This window comes from Pantherophis guttatus, chromosome 1 (genome assembly GCF_059756535.1).
Source record: "Pantherophis guttatus breed Tessera chromosome 1, ASM5975653v1, whole genome shotgun sequence".
NCBI classification, from domain to species: Eukaryota; Metazoa; Chordata; class Lepidosauria; order Squamata; family Colubridae; genus Pantherophis; species Pantherophis guttatus.
The window spans coordinates 82069643-82090884 of record NC_142063.1 but is presented as its reverse complement, the minus strand read 5'-3'; positions in this window follow the sequence as shown (position 1 = coordinate 82090884).

Genomic DNA, 21242 nt, shown 5'->3' with positions numbered 1-21242 from the left:
TTATAAAGCATTCAGGTTTTGTTTTAATTCTTCTTTGAGGGATGGAAAGTGGGGAATATTAATTTCAAAATCTATATTGCTAGTAAAAATTTAAATTAAAAAAATCAGTATAGGAGGAGGAGGAGAATTCTATTGAATGTAACATTCCATTGTTCATTGTTATGATTGATTCCTCAAAGCACTGCAGATACTTTTAGAACATTCGTGGAGCTATATTATGCACAGTGAACATTTGTGAACATTCTACAACCTTTAGAATTTGCTTTCTACTTACAGCAACTTTGAAAAGTTTATCATCTTCATTTCTTTTAGAAACCGAAGAGTAAGTATGATTGTGCATTGTGCAAAGGGAGGCAATCTGATCTGGTTTCTACCTCCTGGACTAATTTGTAGAAGGAAATTACACTTTGTACTCTGGATTTCATATTTCTTCAAGTTTTATTATATAACTCTTTCTTGTTCTCTTTGTATAATGTATGTTTGAGTGTACACATATATACACCTTTATCAAAATACCTACTTCAGAATTAGTGGAAATAGAAGTTACAGAAAATACAGTATGATGGTAGAAAAAAATCACAGGTACCTTTACATTTTCATACTCTCATAATTTCAATAATACAGAAATGCAACAGAAGAGAGAGAATATGAATTTATATTAACTTGATATGGACCTCCCTCCCAAAAAAATAGATTAACTTGTCTGGCCATAGCACTGAGTTCATAAACTTTGAAATGATTATTAAAAATAATCCAGTGCATGAAATGATAGGAATGAATTGTACTGTAAATTAATCTTAGAGTGAATCCTTTCCAAAGAACAACACTTTTTAACAATGGGGATGTTCAAACTGAAAATCATTTTTAACCAGTTTTCACAGATATTTCTGAGCAAATTAATTAGCCTGTCAAAAGCACATAGATAAATGCATTAATGAGTCTTTTTCAATTGGATATGTTTGATCCACTGATTTCTTGATTTTTTTTTTCCTGTCCTGTTTGTATTGGTTAAAAAAAAAAGTCTGTTTTTCATCCATGATTAGCAAGGACTCTGTCATTTCTAGTCACTGCATTTTGGAACAGAATCCTCTGTAATCAGAGCAATACAAAATGGAGAAAAAGTGCAGGGTTGCTTTTTATTGCTAATAATAGTGATAAATAATAGCACACCACGCACACACACATTTTTTGAAACAGAGTGGGACATATACAAAACCAGAATATTTAAAAAAAAAAGAATGTTATAGTTTCCCTCCTAAAAAAAGGATCAAAGGGAAAATTTTACAGAAAAAAAGAATGAATGCTAAAGAATAATGAAGAATCAATGCATGATTTAGTGGTTTATTTTTTTCACTGTTGTTTAGTTTTTGGTGGTTTCAGTCACGGAGTTGGAAGTGACTTTAGAAGTCTTCTAGTGCAACTCTCTAGCCACAGAAGGGTACATTAGATCATTTCTGAGAGATGTCCATCCATTCTTTATTCAAAAACTGGTTGTGAAGGAGAGTCCACCATATCATGTGGCAACATGTTCTGCTATCTATCCAGTTCTGACCCATTGGTTCTAATCCTAGCTTCTGAGAAAATCAGAATTTGTTAACTGTCTCTCTGATCTGTAGCTATTTAGATCAGGGGTGAAATTTACTTACCTTCGTTACCAGTTTGGAAATATGAGGGCGTTCACACTGCCTCCTCCATGGATGTGTAGAGCCCTCTGCACATGCGCTGAGGGTAAAAAACAGGACTGATGATGTCTGGTCAGGTGGGCGGAGCCTTCCGCTGCCGGTGCTACCAGTTCACCAAAGCTGGATAGAACCGGCTGAATTTCACTACTGCTTTAGATAGTTGAAGAGCACTGTGATACCTTCCCTCAGTTGTCTCTTCTGAAGGTTAAATATATCAAAATTAATTGTTCCTTAAAAGGCTTGGCTTTAAGATCCTTCACCCCCTATTGATCTTCCTCCAATTTCTTACTATGCCTTTCCAGAATGTCTTAGCACCCAAGGAATTTTAACCACATAATAATCAGGTCCAGCCAGCTTTAAAAGAGATGCCATGCGTATGCATATTAACATGATATTTTTCTCCAGAACTATTTCTAAACAATTTATCACTGCATTTACCTTTAATTTTACATTTACATTTGCATTTAATTTTTACATTAGCACCCGCAAGAAGGTTCAGCGTTTTACTTTTTTTTTTTTAAATAGCAGGTGAAAGTTCAAAAAAAGTTGTCTGCTTAGTTTTGACATTGGTGCCTAATTTAAATTTGATTGGTAAATACTAGCAAAAGAAACACACAACACATAGTTTTACAATCAGATTTTAATATGAAATATGTGCAAACTCTGAAATAAGAGGCATAAATAGGACTTGGGTCCTATGAGTACACGAATTAGTGATATCAATAACTCCAGAACTGACAAAAATGAATAATATGAGCTCTAATGAGTTTCATACTATGCAGTTTCTTTCTATCCTTTATTTTTTTTGAGATGGTCATCCTTCAGGAGATGCAATGTGTTTTGAAATTATAATACTCACATGATAAAGCAAGCTTCTGATTCCAATCCTGATTAGTTAACTTATTGTATGTTTTCTGTGCATATGAATAACACGATTCAAGTCACAGAATTGCTCCAGGCAATTTAAAACTGTTGTATCGACAGTGATCCATTTGTATTTTGTGGGTGCCAAAACAAGTTGTTACTAAACATTTATAAAATTACAAATTCTCCTAATTCAGTCATTAGTGTTATGTTTTTGAATATGTAATGGATGAATGCATTATAAAGGATTATCAATAAATATTCTAAAATATAAGCCCATTCACAGATTTGAAATATAATACAATCATTTTACTATAGTGCTCTTTAAAACTGGCTGTGAAGGAGTTAAGGAAAGTGCAGCTCAAGTACTTCTGGTTGTTGTGCAAAATATAAACAAATATATATATAGAAAAATACTGAGGTTACCAGCTGAGCACAATCCTTTCTTGTCTGCTTATATTGCAAATATTAAATATGTAATATTACTGATGAAAAACATAAATGAAAACCGGAAACAAAAATAATGAATGATCCTGTTGAGTTCAAAGCTTCCTACTTTAAAAAAAAAATGCCTTAATATTTCACTAAGTAGAGCATGTGCTTCTAGAAAGTCAGATGCACTGCCTTGTTTTTATCTATGGAGTAGGCACTTTGATTAAGAATAGATCCCCCCCAGGTTTGGTAGTTACTACCTTAATATCACTCATTTATTATTCCTTATGAAATATTTTATTCATACCTCCAGCCTAAACTTGCAGGCTACAACAAATTACTGAATATTTTGCATCTGTTTTCATGGAGGTTCAAAGAATTCTGGATTAAAAAAAACCCACTGCCCCTCAAAATAATTTTCCTTTATTTTTCACACACAAACACACACTGTGCATTCTCATTCTCAAGTGCTCACATCTCAATTTTTCACAGCTCTAAAGAGTGGAGATAGTTCAGTTTCTTATTATTATTGGCTTCTGCCTTTGCCAGTGCGATACTGCTAGTAGGGTAACAAGAGCAACAGCTCCATAAACATTGCCTGGATTTTAATACCTGCCTTTCATTTAATTTTTAAAAAGATAAAACTATATATCTTTATCTTCACTGCCTCTTCCTTCCCATGAGAAATTCTAATCATAATGCTTTGAAATTAATTCTGTTGCCTAATTTATACACATTATTAAAATATGATAGCAAAAGTCTTATATCTGTCTTCCTAAAGAAAATCTTAATAAATATAGGTAAAGGTAAAGGTTCCCCTCGCACATATGTGCTAGTCGTTCCCGACTCTAGGGGGCGGTGCTCTCTGTTTCAAAGCCGAAGAGCCAGCACTGTCCAAAGACGTCTCTGTGGTCATGTGGCCGGCATGACTAAATGCCAAAGGCGCATGGAACGCTGTTACCTTCCCACCAAAGGTGGTCCCTATTTTTCTACTTGCATTTTTTATGTGCTTTCAAACTGCTAGTTTGGCAGAAGCTGGGACAAGTAACAGGAGCTCACCCCATTACACGGACCTAAGGATTCGAACCGCTGAACTCCAGATCTTTTGATTGACAAGCTCAGTGTCTTAGCCATTGAGCCACCATGTCCCTTAATAAATATAGTGTACCATAAGTCTGTTGCTCAAGTTGTACATTGTCTTTTTTCAAATAATCTTCAAGTGTCAGATAAGTCCAGCAGACATGTTTTGAGCTAGCTCTTTCTTTAAATATCATGGTCTAACAACATGTTTTCATATTGCTAGGTTTCAAATTTCCTACTTGGAAATACAGAACAGGTCTGCTTGTGATGCTTATCTAAACACCCAAAAGGCATTGTGGGCTCAAAGTTCTTCCATATATTTGAGTTTGGTCTTTTCCTGCTTCCTCCATTCAACTTTTTATCCTGCTTGCTTTCATTGGTGCTCCAGCAGAGGGAATGAAACAGAAAGAGATGACCACTTTTAATCTCTTGTGGTAAAATGCTGCTATTTTTAACTAACAAGCATCTGGAGTTCAAAAAGCACAGTTTGCCTAGCATCACCTCCCTTGTTAGTATTGCTAGAGAAACTTCCTGTGGTACTTGGCAATCACAGGTATATGCTAAAAAATTGGAACAGGGGAAAAAAAGGAGAAGAAGCTTCCTTTTTATTTACTGCACTTATTGGCACAAAAGGAAAAGAGGTAGGAGGAAGTGAAAAAAGGGAAGAAACCATGGAAGGAAGTAGGTAAGTATATCAGTGGAAGGGAAAACAAAACTATCATGAAGATCTAAGGAAAGAGTCAGCAAAGGCTAGTATCCTTAATTTACAGCAACATTTGGGACAATTGGTTGTTGAGCATTGTACTCATTAAGCAATGCATCACATTGTCTGATTTTATGACCTTCGTTGTCATGTTCATTACGTGAAAATCACATGATCATAATTTGTGATCTTCCTTGTAGCTTCCCCATTGATCTTACTTATTGGAAGTTAATTGGGAAGTGGCTAACACATGATCCCAGGATGCTGCAAACTTTGTAAGCGAAAGTTAGTTGTGAAGCATCTGAATAACAATCACGTAACTGCAGAAACACTGTGATCATCGTAAATGCAAGGACTAGTCATAAGCCTCTTTTCTCAATGCCATCATAACTTTGGTTGATAAACAAATGTCCACGAGTCAAGTAGTACCTGTATAACCTCATACAGATTGAAAGAGTTTCATGTTTTATTCATCTCTTATTAACCATTCAACTAGGCAGGCATATGAGAGATCACAGGTAGTTTATACACTGGGATATAAACTTGGGATCACGTGAATCTCAGATGCTTATTTCCTCCTTCTCTTTTTCCAAAGTGCAACTCTGGAACCCACAGCAATAATCATATGCAAAAATTGCACTGAAGGATGCAATTACCTCTTGGGTGCAGTTTTCTTGATCATGCTGGAATTTGAAACATTACTGAATCCTGCATATATTATTCATCTTATTTATTATGTACATATTTACTGTTGTGGAGGGACTGCATTCAAAAAGCCAATCTGTATAGTGCTTTCATTTCCTGATTTGAGGGTTGTTGTTTTTTTTTTTTTAAAAAAAATGCATGAATTCAAACTGGCTGTGAATAAACAACAGATATGCATGTGTTATAATTCAATAACTTTTTAAGCTCATATTACTGATGGTGCAAAATCAGGACTGCCAGTATGGTTACTACATTTTGGAACACAACCTCCAATGAGCAATTCACCCACAAAATAACTGGAAATCTGAAATCCTAAAATTCATTTTAGGACAACCACAACCCTTCCATCCTTAGGTTCAAACCAAGAAGTCATACTTTGTAGAACATCTTGAACTATAACATCCTGTCTAGCCAACTGTCAGTGTTCCAAGTAACACCCCCAACCAAGTAAGGCTCCAAGGCAGGCAATTCCTCAAAGTTTCATTTTATTAGAGATGTCATATTGGCACATCTGGGAAAACCTGAATCTGAAAGCCCCCAGGTTTTCCCCACCCAAAGGAAAGTCAAAGTCTCTTCCCCTGCACCCACATGTACATCACATGGTCCAGTCAGTCCACTGTCCCAACTGGAGATGTTCCCTAGTCACGCCTCTCTAGGTGCAGGCTGAATGTCCTTGACTCCCAGAGAAAAGAATGCTGTTATGGCTATCTATTTCTACCCACTCCAATCAACTCCCCTCTCAGTTTCCCACAGCAGGCCTATGCACTAAATGTGGCAGCCCTGAAGATCCAAAGAAAAGATGGCCTCCAGCAGGAGTGGATTCTATTTACCTTTACTACCGGTTTGCATTGCGCCTGCGCGCTCTTCTAAACATGTGCAGATAACTTATGATGATGTCCGGGTCAGTGAGCAGAGCCTCCCGCCAGTTTTACTACCGCTTCTTGCAAACCGGTCTGAACCAGGGGCAATCCACCACTGGCTTCCAGGGCTGACACCAACTTCTAAGTAACCCAAGGCCTTGATTGTTCTTGGTTTTACAGATTATTACTGATGCAGACCCAGTTTTCCTAAAATCTTTTATCTTTGACTGTTAAGAATTTCCTTAAACATCAGCCTTCCCTCCTTACATCACCATACTTAATACCAGAGACTTCTTGTGAAACTCCATTAAATAAACATGCCCTTCCCAAATTCAATGTATTACTATTCTTTGTTGGTAATAAAATATAATTTTATTCTATTGGACCTTAAGATTGGTTCTTATCCTCACTCCAAGTGTATTAACTTGCCCTTTCCTTTATGACTACATGGATGGATGGATTGTTTAAGAAAGCAGTGCTTGTAACAAGTTTAGATACTTCACTGTTATTTAAAGGTAATAGGTAGCAATAGACAATTCATTATAAAACTTTGTGGATCATCAGATTCACAAATAAGAGATGCAGAAAGAACATGGGTGGGCCTTTGAACTGTGCTTCAATGCAACTGTATTTTGGAAAATTGATTTTAAATGTACAGTCTAAAAAATAACCATATCAAAATAATGACTACATACACTGCTTCCTTGTGATACTTGGCAAAGGGCAATTAAATTTAACAAGTTGCATTTTACCTCAAAGATTTGAAGTATTCAGAGGCTTTAATTTTAATAATTTGCAGATCAGCTAAAGTATGAAATTTATTTACAGGGAAAGACATTAAAAGCTCCAATGTTATTTAGTGTATCCAATATTTTTTCGTGCATACATAACATTCCTAACTGGATGAAGGTGTCTAGCTATGAGGCTGGTGACATCTAAACCATCCAAGACAAAGTCCAGCCCAGAGTAAGTGTAAATGAAGTACTTTTAGAAAAGAGTTGTGCATATCTAGGAAGCAACCATTTTGTTTCAAAAACTAATCAGTAGAATTAAAGATCTCCCTTTAGAAAAGGAGATTGGAATTAAGTAGCTTAAGATCTTATTATTTTATTTTTAAGGAGCTATACTGTAACCTTCAGTGCTTCCCAGGATTATTTTCTGGATATTAGGATTCAGAAGAAATGCACTCTGAGGTTAAAGAAGGCTGTCCCTCATAGTCACAGCATAAAACAATGCAAAACAATGCAAAAGTAGAGTCCAATGTGTGATTAAAGAAGTGGTGCAAAGAGAAAAGTTTTGGTTGTGTTAGTCATGATGTTTGCAGTTGGCCTAATAAAAAGCTGTACAAAAGAGTTGGTTTGCATCCACCACAGAAAAGGACTGAATTACTGAATTACTTAGTTACTAAATTCACAGGTTTTCTGGGGAAACATTTAAACTGAATAATGGGAACAGAGAGTTAATTGATACAGAACATTTCTGTCCCCAGTAATCTAAAACTAATAGGACTGTCAGTGTTTCTAACATAGATAGTTGTGCAGTTGTTGTTACGAAAAATCAAGCTTTTGATAGTGTATGCCATAGGCACTAATCAAACAGGTAGCAAGGAAGAAGCTGACCTAAAACAGATTATGTGGAAAACAAACTCAGTTATGTTTCATCTTTCTTTCAGAAAAATAATAATAATCCAGAAAAGCAATGTAATACACATACAAATTAAAATGCATACTGAGCAACAAGAGAGGCATTTATTTTATTTGAATCTGTATGGTCAAGGAGATATATTGAACTATGCAAATAGTTGCAAATATATATTGACATATGCAAACATATGCAAATGCAAAAATGATGCCATACTGTTTTGACTTGGTTTCCTTCCCATCTCTTAAAAATCATTTACGGCTTTTGTAATTAAAAAAATAATCACATGTGTCAGATCTGAAACGAATGAAGTTATAATTAACTAAAGGCAGTTCTAATCAATCATCTTTTCTTGGAGTAATTACAACTCTTTTCATTTGTGTCAAGCAATTGCCAGGTGGGAACATCAAAGCTCTTTTCAGGAATAAAATTTGCAAAATAAAGAATGGGATATTCGCTAAGATATTGTTGTTTAAATTCAAAGCATTATGCTCCTTAAAGCCAATATCAATGTCACTTGTCAAATGGGATTGTTATATGTATTACTGAGATAGATGGTGGTATAGATAGTTGTAGTTATAGATAATGCAATTGTAATATCTATACGGATATGAATGAGGCATAATGTGAGGTAATCAAAGAAGAATATTGGTATAATACGTCTGTTAGGGATATGACACATCTTTTAGGGAGTATCAGTATGTCTGTGTTTGTAATTGTGTGTGTCTGTAGGTGTGTGTTAAAGAAAACTCTCTATTCATGCTTAATAGTCTGCTCTATCCAAAACAGGTATGTGTCAGATATAGTCAGGGCAAAATCCTAACTGCTATATTAGTAACATAGCCAAATGTATTTTGTTTAGTTCCTTTAAAGAATACGGATAAATAAAAACCTAGCATGTTGATGTCCCATGTTGGATGAGCATTGTCCAGTATTTCAGTTTTGACCCTGTGATATCCTCAACCTTTTCATCTCTTTCTAGTCTGGAACTGAATAGTCTGTTTGATTCGCTCTGATGTTAAAAGACCACTGTGTTGTCAGTAATCTCAGGAGTCCTTTTCTGCCTTTTTCTTAGCTACTGTGATTTCACAATGGATACCTTGAATCAAAGAGTTGAATTTAAAAAGAAAACAGAGAGAGCTTCAATTTCTCAAATCTTTGAGCAAATTCAGATAATCTGTCTGTGTAAGCAGACAGATCTTCTGGGTGCAAATCATTTCAGATGCTATATACTCTCACCATGTAGAACAGCTAGTCACAGGTAGAGATACATACAATTCCTAAAAACAAAATTATGGTATTCAATTGCCATTAAAAATGGGGAAGAACATACAGTGTTAACAAGCTTATTCAAGATTTTTCTAAATTGTGAATATTAAAAAGGTACTAACAAAATGAACATACCTGGTATATCCCAGAAGCAGCTGAAATTATAGAAACAAAGTAATTAGTCTAGTGCAATTTGCCATTTGAGACTGACAAATAGTGTGGGATGGCTGACAGAATATGACTGACTGGGCCAGCTATTTTCTCATTTCAGTAAATGGAGAGACAGATGGCCAAATAGCATTGAACTAAAACAAAAGAATGAACTTGTGTAAATGTTGGCAGCAACGTTAAATGGGCATTCCCTGTGAAATATTGCAAGAGGGCACACCGTGTGTGAAAGGAACAACATGGTGGTAGTCTTGGAATACTGATGTATAACTAATGAATAATGCATTTACCTTAATTACTAATTAATTCATCTGATTAATGTTTTTATGATGAAAATTTAAGACATTAATAATGATTAACCTATTTAGTACAGTGGGTTGCTGACTAAGGTAATATTTTCACAACATTGGCACTAGAACATTGCATCTGTCTTTACTATTTATGTGGATACAGATGCAGAATATTTCAAAGTTGCTATTGCCACCTCTGAAAAATAGAGGCCATATGAATTTAGCTTCTCTACATCTTATCTTAGGTGTTGTGGAAGTCTAATTTTTATAAGAAATATGCACAACATTATAATCCTTTATTCATTCATTCATTCATTCATTCATTCATTCACTCACTCACTCACTCACTCACTCATTCACTCACTTACTCATTCCTTCACTGAATATAGAAGTATTCCAGATGACTCTAGATAGGTTAATCAGTAAATTAAAAGACAATAACAGTTAGATAATAAATAAATTCATAAAAATATGGCCCCAGATCCAGTGGAAATTGCTTGCCTAGTCAGTATTTCTTTTGATATATTTGTCTGTTTTAATGTTGACTTCTCATTGGAAGACTAGCTGAAATTGGAAAATTAGCTCATTCTTAGAATCCGTGAAACAAGAAAAATTCCACAGCCTTTATTGCGGCTGGTAAAGAAGATGAAATATCTGTCTTTGAGGAACTAATATGTAATCTAAATTAAACCAATCTAAACCATCTAAATAGAACAGATTTTTTTTCTCCATCCATTTTCACAGGGAGGAACAGTTGTACAAAAATGGAGAGGGAAACTGCATTCAATACTAATTAGAAATGATGAAAAAACTGCAATTAGTGGCAACAATTATTAATGCCAAACAGTGGCATTTTGGAAAAAATACCCAGTTTGCTTTGGGCAAATATATTTAGGGACCTAATTTCAATCTTTGAATTTGGAACTTAAAAGCATCATGCCTTCCCTGATTCATTGGTGTTCTAATGCTTTTGTAACTTTACCTTTAATAACTATAATTATATAGCAATTTGTATGTGTGTGTGTGTGTGTGTGAGAGAGAGAGAGTATACTTTATTTTTTTAAAAAATATAATTTTATTAAAAGTTTTTATTACAATGGTAAAAATTAATATGAATTAAAAGAAAAAGATACAAGGGTTTATAATGTTTTGTTAGAAAGAGATTCGGAAAATGAATTGGTTAAAGATTGCATGATAAAGTGGGCGCAAAATTTTGCAGAACCAGTTATGTTGGAGACATGGGAAAAAATATGGGTCCAGAATTCAAATTTACACAGTCGCAGAATTTGAGGGAAAATTTTTATAAAATGTTTTATAGGTGGCATTTAGATCCTAAGAAACTGTCATGCATGTATCCTAATGTTCAACCAAAATGTTGGAGATCTGATTGTTTAGATGCTACATATTATCATATATGGTGGACTTGTAAGAAAGTGAAGGCTTTTTGGATAAAAATTTGGTGGGTTATGCAAAATGTTCTGAAGAAAAAACTCCAATTCTCTCCACAATTGTTCTTATTGGGTATAGTTAAGGGTTTTACATTGGGTGAAACAAAGCTGATATTGTATATGGTGACAGCAGCTAGATTATTGATAGGTCAATATTGGAAAAATGATGCTACGCCCACTGTTGAAGAATGGACTTTGAAGATGGCCAGCTTTGCAGAGATGGCGAAGATTTCAGCATATCTAAAAGATCGGACTCAAGAGACTTATGTATGGGAGTGGAAGAAGTGGATAGATTATGTACAGAATAAATATCAAACTAGGAAATATCAGATAGCTTTTAGCTGAATGTATTATATAGGGATAGAATAACTGAATGTTATTTACAAAGAACTGAATAGCACACAGGGGTGGAATAGTTAGGGGTTATAGTATTATAAAATGTGATTTTGATTTGGATTTCATCTTGAGGAAGTCATGGGGGGAGGGGAAGGTTAGGGAGGGTTGGGGGGGGGAAACCGGGTGGAAAATGTATTTGTAAAACTTTTTAAATAAAAAAAAAGAAAAAGATACAAGAAAATGAAAAAGCAAAGAGAAAGAGAAAAAGCTCTAAAAAAGAACTTTCCACCCTCATCATGGCAAGTATAAACACTTTCACTGTTTCTTCACCTCCTCTTAAGGAACATATATATAAAATAGTGGTGGGTTGCTACCGGTTCGCCCCAGTTCAGGCGAAAGGGTAGTAGTGGCAGCTGGAGGCTCCGCCCACCCGCCCGGACATCATCAAATACCCTCTGCCCATGCGCAGAAGCGAGCGAACCGGTAGCAAAGGTAAGTGAAACCCACCACTGATATAAAACTCTTCATCCTACAACCCATCTCTTAATTATAGGCAAATCCAATAAAGAATGTCTTTTCGAATCCTGGTTTCAGCAAAAACCCCAAACAGAGCCCTAAAATAGTAACATTAATTAACAGATATAAAACTCAACATTCCAAATCTCGACTCTTAATTTAAACAAGTTCACATTTGAAAGTCATAAAGTAGTCCCAGTACCCTAATGTGAACAAAAGACTAAAATTTAAAGAAGGACAAATGGACAAAAGGGGAAATTTCTCCTGTAAAGATAAGAAGCTCACAGCTATCCTTTACTTTAAGCAGAACAACAATTAGATAAATGATATCTGTTTTGGATACACAACGTAATCATAAGAAAAAAGGCTCAAAAACCATATTAAGTGTAAACAATATTTTTTTTCCATTTCAGATGCCAGCAAGTCCAAAGAGAACCACCTAAATAACAAGTGTCATTAAAATAAATATTCCGTATCTCAACTATTAACTATAAGCAAACCCAACTTCAGAAAATATAAAGGAATTCCAGTATCCTACTATGAACAAAAGACTGAAGTTTAACATGACAAGGAGGGATAATTTGTCCTTTAAAGAGAACAAGCTGTCAAAAATTCCTTGCTTTATGTGAAAACACACGTTAGAAACAAAGGCAATTTAAATGTTGTCAGATTAGAATGCCAATCAATTAAACCTCCAGTGATGAACCACCCACAACTTCTGAAGGCAAACTGTTCCACTTGTTAATTGTCTTCACTGTTAGGAACTTTCTCCTTAATTCCAGGTTGCTTCTCTTTTTTTATTAGTTTCCATCCATTGTTTCTTGTCTTGCCTTCTGGTGCTTTGCAAAAAAAAAAAAAAAAGGTGACCCCTTCTTCATTGTGGCAGCCCCTCAAATACTGGAATACTGCTATTATATCACCCCTAGTCCTTTTTTTCACTGGATTGGCCATTTCCAATTCCTACAACTGTTCTTCATATGTTTTTGGCTGCAGGCCCTCAGTCATCTTAGTTTTTTTTTTTTTTTAATTTGATTTATATGCCGCCCTTCTCCGGAGACTCAGGGCGGCTTACAATGCGTTAAGCAATAGCCTTCATTCTTTTGTATGTTTTATACAAAGTCAGCTTATTGCCCCCACAAACTGGGTCCTCATTTCACCTACCTTAGAAAGGATGGAAGGCTGAGTCAACCTTGAGCCTTGGAGAGATTCGAACCAGCAGAAATTGCAGGCAGCTGTGTTAATTACAGGGTGCACTAAACCCCTGTACTATCAAGGCTAGTTGCTCTTCTTTGCACTTTTTCCAAAGTCTCAATGCTGTTTTGTAATGTGGTGACCAAAATTGGATGCCAGTTGGTGTTCCAGGATTTATAAAGTGGTATTAATACTTCATATAATTTTGATCAGGGGTGAACTTCACTTACCTTCCCTACAGTTCGCAAATGTCATCCGCACATTCACAAAGCCTTCTGCGCATGTGCAGAGGCTGAAAATCGTCACAATAAAGGGATGCCATGATGTCTGCATGGGTGGGCAGAACCTCTCGCAGTCGCTGCTACCAGTTTGCCCGAGCTGGATACAACCGGCTAAATTTCACCCCTGATTTTGATTCTATACCTCTGTTTATACAACCAAGGATTGTATTATCTTTTTTGGCTGCTGCTGCACACTACTGGCTTATGTTTAAGAGATCATCCACTAGTACGCCAAGGTCCTTCTCACAGTTACTGTTTTTGAGCCAGGTTTACCTACTCTATACTTGTATCTTTGGTTTTTCCTGTCTAGGTGTAAAACTGTGCTTTTCTCCACATTAAATTTCATGTTGTTGTATAGGACCCATTGTTCAAGTGTGTCAATATAATTTTGGATCCTGAACTTGTCTTCTGGGGTGTTGGTTATTCCTGCCAGTTTAGAGGCATCTGCAAATTTGATGAGTCCCCCTTTTATTCCCTCATTTATTAAGATATTGAAGAGTACTGGTCTAAGACAGAAACTTGTGGTACCCCCACTGCTTCCTTTCTTCCATGTAGATGTTGTACCATTAAGGATTACTCGTTGAGTACGGTTTGTAAAATAATACATAAAACAACTTTAATACTACTAAATTAATTAGTTACAAAATTAATTAATTGATAATTAATCATTTAATTACTAAATTAATACTGAAATAATACATACAATGACTTTATAGTAAAAGGCTTAAATATCATGCTAACTTTTAGCAAATCAAATATATATATATATATATATATATATATATATATATATATATATATATATATATATATATATATATAGTCCAAATAACATCAAATTTTTAAAAAATCCTAAGAATGACATGTACTATTTAAATCTTGATCACATAAATCAATACTGTGCCTTTTTATGTAAAGCTATCTTCTCTTTAATCAATTCGGATGATTATTGATTCTTGTTTCAAATTTCTTCAAACTTTAAACAACCTGCCTTGTAAATCCAGCAGAAAGAAAGTATTTCAATTGCTCTTTGGGATTACCGTTTTTATTTTCTTCTTAATTTTTAAAGCCTCATCCATTTTTTTTTTATATCTAACAACAAATTCTTGTTCAAATTCTTGTTCATGTTGTTCTCAAACTTTGTTACATGTCTTTTTCTGTACCATCTTCTTCTGGGAACAGACTGTTCCCAGGAAGACACAACACAATTGACATTATTGATTCAAAATCCCAATGCAATTCCTCAAAAATGTCTCTGAATGTCATTATAAATTGCTTGTCAATATCAAAAACAGTTTTTCTTACTTACAAAAATGCATTAAAATTATTTAAAATTAATTTCAAAGTCTTAATATTCAAAATCTAATATTCAGACTTTTGTTATATATTTTATTTGTTTCCAAACTTAAAATACAACAGAAAAAGAATACAAAATACAGAAACAAAGAAAAAAAGTATAAAAACAAAATATTAAACATAAAATGTTCCCCAGTTGAACACTGATAAATATATTTCAGCAATAATAATTGTTTCCTCCCTTGTAAAACAGGGTTGCGATGTATCTTCTACATCTATATTGACAAAATTGCTATATAACAATATCACAAATATAGAATATTATCAATCAACCAATTTTACTACCCTCTATCTACCCTCTACAAACAGTTAACAGGTAATCCCAACAACAAAGTTCAAAGCCCTCTGTTAAAAATCTATTATTGTATTTAACTCACAGAGTTAAATACAGAGAAGTCCACAAGGAACTTCTAATCTCTCATAAACCCACTACAACCATTGTTTCTGATCTGCCCGGGATCAAATGCCATTGACTGATTCTTAATAATGATAGCAACGCCTTCCACTTTATTTACTTTTCTTTAAAATTATAAGTTAAAGCTTTCCAAACAACTGCTTTTCACTCTCCAAGAACATAGATTTCCATTGAGGATATTTCCACAGCACTTGTTCAGTAAATTTTCCTGCAAATTGAGACTAAATGTCTTGATAATAATTCTCACACAGCAGAGAGGAAAAACGAGAAAAGAAAAATGAAAGCTTTTATTTTTTAAAAATAAAAACACAAGAATATGTACAAAAATAAATTGAAGCAGTTGAGTTCTTTTAGAAAAATGCAAAATAAAATGCAAAATCCTTAGAATAAAAATCTGTATAAATCCAGAGGTGGGTTTCACATATTGTTACCACCGGTTTGCCCCGCACGGGCACGTTTGTTTCATGTGCATGCTTGCTTCACATGAAAGCTTGCTTTGCATGTACGTGTGCTTTCAGTTCATGCGCGAGCACAGCACATTGCTTTGTGTGCACGCTTGCTTTGCGTGCAAGTTTGCTTTGCTTGGCATGCACCTTCCGCGCATGCACCCAGCCTCAAAGATGTGGCTAAATAGGACGGCATAGCGCTGGGTCGGGTAGGCAGGCCCACCCGTGATCTCCACTAGCAATTCGCACAAACTGGTACAAACCGGCTGAATACCACCATAGTATAAATCAGATAAAGTCACTTTCACTGCAAAGAGAAAACCCATCAAGCTGCCAACTTCCTTGCAGTGAAAGAGAATATGTTTTAAAACATTTTACATTTGTAATCAAGCAAAATGGCATAGAATAAATCAGCATTCAGCCAGGCTATTAACAATTAAACTTCCAAAGGTGGTGTTAAAACAGAGGTGCACTTATAAATACAGGCAGCAACTGAAAAAGATGGAAACCTGACCACTCCAGCCATTCTTACTGTTAAGGATATTGTTGTTGTGTTACCAACCAGCAGAGTGTATGCACAAGGAAACGTTGCTGAGAGCAATGAATAAGAGATATGCAAACTGGTTTATCAAAAGCTTACTTTATAGTAGAAAAACAGTCTCATAGTCTTTAAACAAATTCCAAGTCTTTGCCAGTAAATCAGTCCAGTAGTTACAGAAATCTTCTTACCAAACAAATATTAGTTGGTTAGAATAACAAACTCACTCTGGTTCACAAACCACGATGGTTGCAGATTCCATCAAACGATGATTAGCAGATAGCAACTCCTCTCAATGGTAGCATATCATAGCAGCTTTATCATCAAACTGAATAAGTTACAGTACCTTGCTTAAATACTCTCACAACCTGTCATTACCTAATTACAGCATGACTCAGCATTAAAGTCACATAATACATTTACAGATTAAAGTTACAGTACACTTATATTGCCTGGACAACTGTTAGGCTCAAACCATATCCTAACACTTACCAAGAATTGCAATCCTCTAGATTTTCTTCCCAAACAAGTACACAGTCATTTGAGTGACATCATGAGTCATTACTAATTATTCCCATTCAAATCTGGGATGCACACTGTCAAAGAATTGGCTTTGGCAACAAGATCAGCTATTTGTTTGCAAGAGGAAAAATGCCCTGCCATTCAGCACATTTTCTAGGGATCTCTATTCTACTATTTTCTAAGTACTTAATCTGTTTTTAAGTTTCTATAGCCAAAATCTTATCTTATTTTTTGCTGTTTATTTTAAACTCTTAAAGGTTACATCTTTTAATAAAGATACATCTCAATTTTCTTACATTAAGGGCTGAAATACTCAGCTGGTGTTTCCAGTTATGTCATTTTGAAGTTGTTTAAATTCCTTAAGTTAGTGTCTTTAAGTTAAGTGCCTTGGGCAAAAAGCCAGCTGGATGACCTTGGCCAGTTACTTTTTCTCAGCCCTAGGAAGGAAGCAATGGCAAACCATGTCTGAAAAACTTGGCCAAGAAAAATGCATGGAATTGTCCAGGCAGTCTCTGAGAATTAATCATGAGTGAACAAAAAGGGGGGGGGTGGAGAAACCTTCTTTAAAGCAATTAATAGGCAATTTCCACATTGCCTATTAGCAAGATGAATGCAAACTTAGCTCTATTTTTAACTGGAGCAAGTATGACAAAGCCCCTTTCCTCAAGCTTCTAGATTTAGAAAATTTAGAACTATGCCACCTTCGGTATGACCTAAGCGTGGCTCATAAAATAATCTGCTTTAATGTCCTACCTGTCAATGATTACTTCAGCTTCAACCACAACAATACACACAATAGATACAAACTTCAAGTGAACTGCTCCAAACTCAATTACAGAAAATATGACTTCAGCAACAGAGTGGTCAATGCCTGGAATGCACTACCTGACTCTGTGGTTTCATCCCCAAACCCCCAAATTTTGACCTAAGACTGTCTACTGTTGACCTCACCCCATTCCTTTTTTTTAATATTTTTTTTTATTTTTTAAAACTAACATTACATCATTTATATGTATTATTACATATTCAGTGTGTCATCTGGGTACAAATTTTTGTGTCATCATAATATATATACAGTATTATGACTCCGTTGTTACTTTCTCAAACCCCACTAGCTTCAACCTTAAACTGTCTACCGTGGACCTCACATCATTCCTAAGAGGTCTGTAAGGGGCGTGCATAAGAGCACCAGTGTGCCTACCGTCCCTGTCCTAATATTCCCTTTATTTGTATTCATTTTATGTATTCAATTCATGCTTATATGTATATATATTATCTAATATGTACTTGACAAAACATAAATAAATAAATAAATAAATAAATAAATAAATAAATAAATAAATAAATAAATAAATAATAAGTATGTAAGTAAGTAAGTAAGTTCTCTGATCATCTGGAGACCACTGATTTGCAGTCTTCTTATGCAAAGGAACCATGAGGAACTCAGCCTGGGAAATCTTGCATTATCTTTTTGTCCAAAGAGGGTTGAAGAAATCCATCTACTAGTCAGCTCCCTATTCTTAGTTGCAAATGTTGATTCTTCTTTTCATGGAGCCATCTTCAGTCCACCATTTTTCCTCAGAAGTGCCAAAATAAGAATACTACCAATACATTCAAGAGTCTCTGTGACATTTTCATACATGGTTATTATCTCATTTGAATTTTGAGAACTTATTTTTAAGCAAGAATTCTTGGAGGTACAATTCAAGAGCTGTAACATGAAAACTATAGTCTGGGTTTTTTCTACTAGTCTTATTTTGAGCAAGAAGCACAATGCTCACAAGGTTAGAATGGTTTTAGAAAGATTAGTTTCAGGGAGGTACCTGTTCTTCTTAGTTACATTCCCTATGAGTGAAATAGAAGATGTTTTATATACCTAAAAGATCCAAATAATTATTTTGCAATATTGGACAAAAAATCTACCTGAGATTTGCAGCACTGCATTGCTTATATATACAGTTTGTCAACCACAAGATTAATATTCCTTTCTTTTTTGTAAAACAGCAAGAAAGTAGTAGTATTTTTCATTATCTTTTGTTTACCAATTTGGCACCATTTTGGCACCATTCCTTCCTTCCCTTCCTCCTCCCTCCTTCCTTCCTTTTCTTATTTACATGCCATTATTATCATTGTTATATGTATATATTTTAATAGAGCACAAATTAAAATTATACGCTTACCATTGCTGTACTTACCAGCAATTGTGAAAAAAGAGACTCTAAAAACTGAACTTGAAAATGTATAAATTGCAAGTGTAGGATTTTTTTTTTTTTTAAATTCAAAATTATCTCAAGGTATCTGACCTTATTTCTGCATTTCATCCAAAACTGATTAATGAAACTGTCTGAAAATATTTATAGGCATTGGAAATAACCAGACAGGAGTTGAGTCTATACCTGCCCTCCTTTTTCTTGAGATATGTAACATAATAAATATAAAAGTGATTCAAAAATGTTGCAGTCATTCATTAAGTTGCAAGTGAAGCTTGCAAAAAAGAAAAAAAAAAGCCACAGCTTTTTCAGTATGTGCCAAATAATGTACGGTCCCATTGAATACACATGAAAAATATCAATGTGCTTTCATAACACAAACATTATCTGTTTTATTTTAGCTTTATGATCCTCTCTCACATGAATCATGTTGGAATCTTGTATCTAGATAATCTCTTTCTGGCATACAAATTTCTCTCACTTGTGTAATCTAAAATATTCGAGACAGAAAGTTTCTACAAGTGACACCCCCCCCCTTTAGGTTGAATGAGGCTAAAAAACAGCTTACCAAAACTGATAGCAAAAGAATAAAAAATGTATAGTGGAAAATGATAAAGCTTCAGTTGAGCATTAGTGATCAATATCCAAGTCAAAGTCTGACCAGGGGAATTTCAACAAGTACTCCATGAACAAACATACTAATTCCAGTAATCAGAGACAGCAGAAGAAATTTGAGACAAGCAACAACTGTTTTCCAACATCTGTTTCCGATTATGAGGATTGGCTGGCATGAAGTTTAGGGACATGAGGTGTATTGCTAAAGAATTGCTGAAGCATACACCTATGAAAAACTTTCTTTTGCAACCAAATAGATTCCATCTAAAGACTAATTATGTCCTTGCTCAAAAGCAAAAGCACATTTCTTGCTATTGCTTTGTTTACCTATTCAGCTAAAACTATGCATTACTTTCTGGGTTTTGGGATACATCTCTCTCTTTCTTTCTCTCTCTTCTATATATTTCTGCACAATAACCAAGTATATTTTATTTTATCTTAATTTATTTTTGGCAAGCCATCTGCTCTGTGCAGCAATGGGTAAATGCCAAACACAGTCATCCTTGCCAGCATAGATTATGTATTCCTGACAGTTTTTGCCTGCTTTAAAGCACACTTCTTTTCACAACAGCCAGCAATGACAGTGATAGGAATCAAGAGTCAATGTCCTGATCATTCTTTCCAAATTGTACCATGTTGTATATGTATATATAGGAGGGGAAAAATTAAGCAAAAATCCCTTCCTCCACCTCTCCAAAATCAGTGCATTTAAATTCTGGCAAGCTCTACACAGGCAATTGAGATAATGGATATATCTCAATCAGTCAGTCAGTAATCAACCACTTCATCACATCTATGCAGAAAATGCATGAAAACCTGTGGTGAAAAAAAGATACTCTATCAATATTTATCCCTCTTTCTCTTTCTCTCTCCCTCTCCCTCTCTTTCCATCTATCCATCATCTATCTAATCATTTTTTCTAGTAGTCTTTAATGAATTTGAGGACAACCCTGCTAGAGGTTATTAGATATTAATAGTAGTTGTAGTCTTTATTGTGGTCATCAGCCAGTGAAAGTTACATACAATAGTAAAATTAAAACCATTCCATTATGTCAATCATTTAACCTATATTCTCTAAGAATAATTAGGGTTTAAAGTGTCAGCATTAATATAGAAACACAGCACCAACGTCTTTAAGCTGTTATAGAATATTATATACAGTGTTAAATTGATTAGGTACAAATGGTTAGGCAGTATATAAAATCATAGCATTACTAATAGTGTCAAGTATTACAAACTAAATATTAATGGGGTGATTGTAACATTATAATAGGTAATTTCCAGTAGAACTGAATAAATGTGCAAGTTTCATTCTCTTAAATTTATATTTGTTTCTTTTAAAAAAAATCCTCAAAATCCTCCTTCCTCTTTTTAAAAAACTTTTATTAGCACACCAAAACACAACATTTTACTAGTTAATAATTTAACATTCAGAAACTAAATTCTAGGAATATGGAACTAATCTCAATCTGTCTCTGTCTTTGTCTCTGTCTCTGTCTCTTTCTCTGTCTCTCTCTCTTTCTTTCTCTCTCTCTCTCCCTCCCTCCCTCAATTTCAGTTAAAGTTGTATATTTGCCCCAAGCAAGAAGTTATATGACACAATTGTAATTTGCCATTTCTCTATCATATGATTGACATATAATATCCTCTTTTGTATGAATACTTAATTTAATA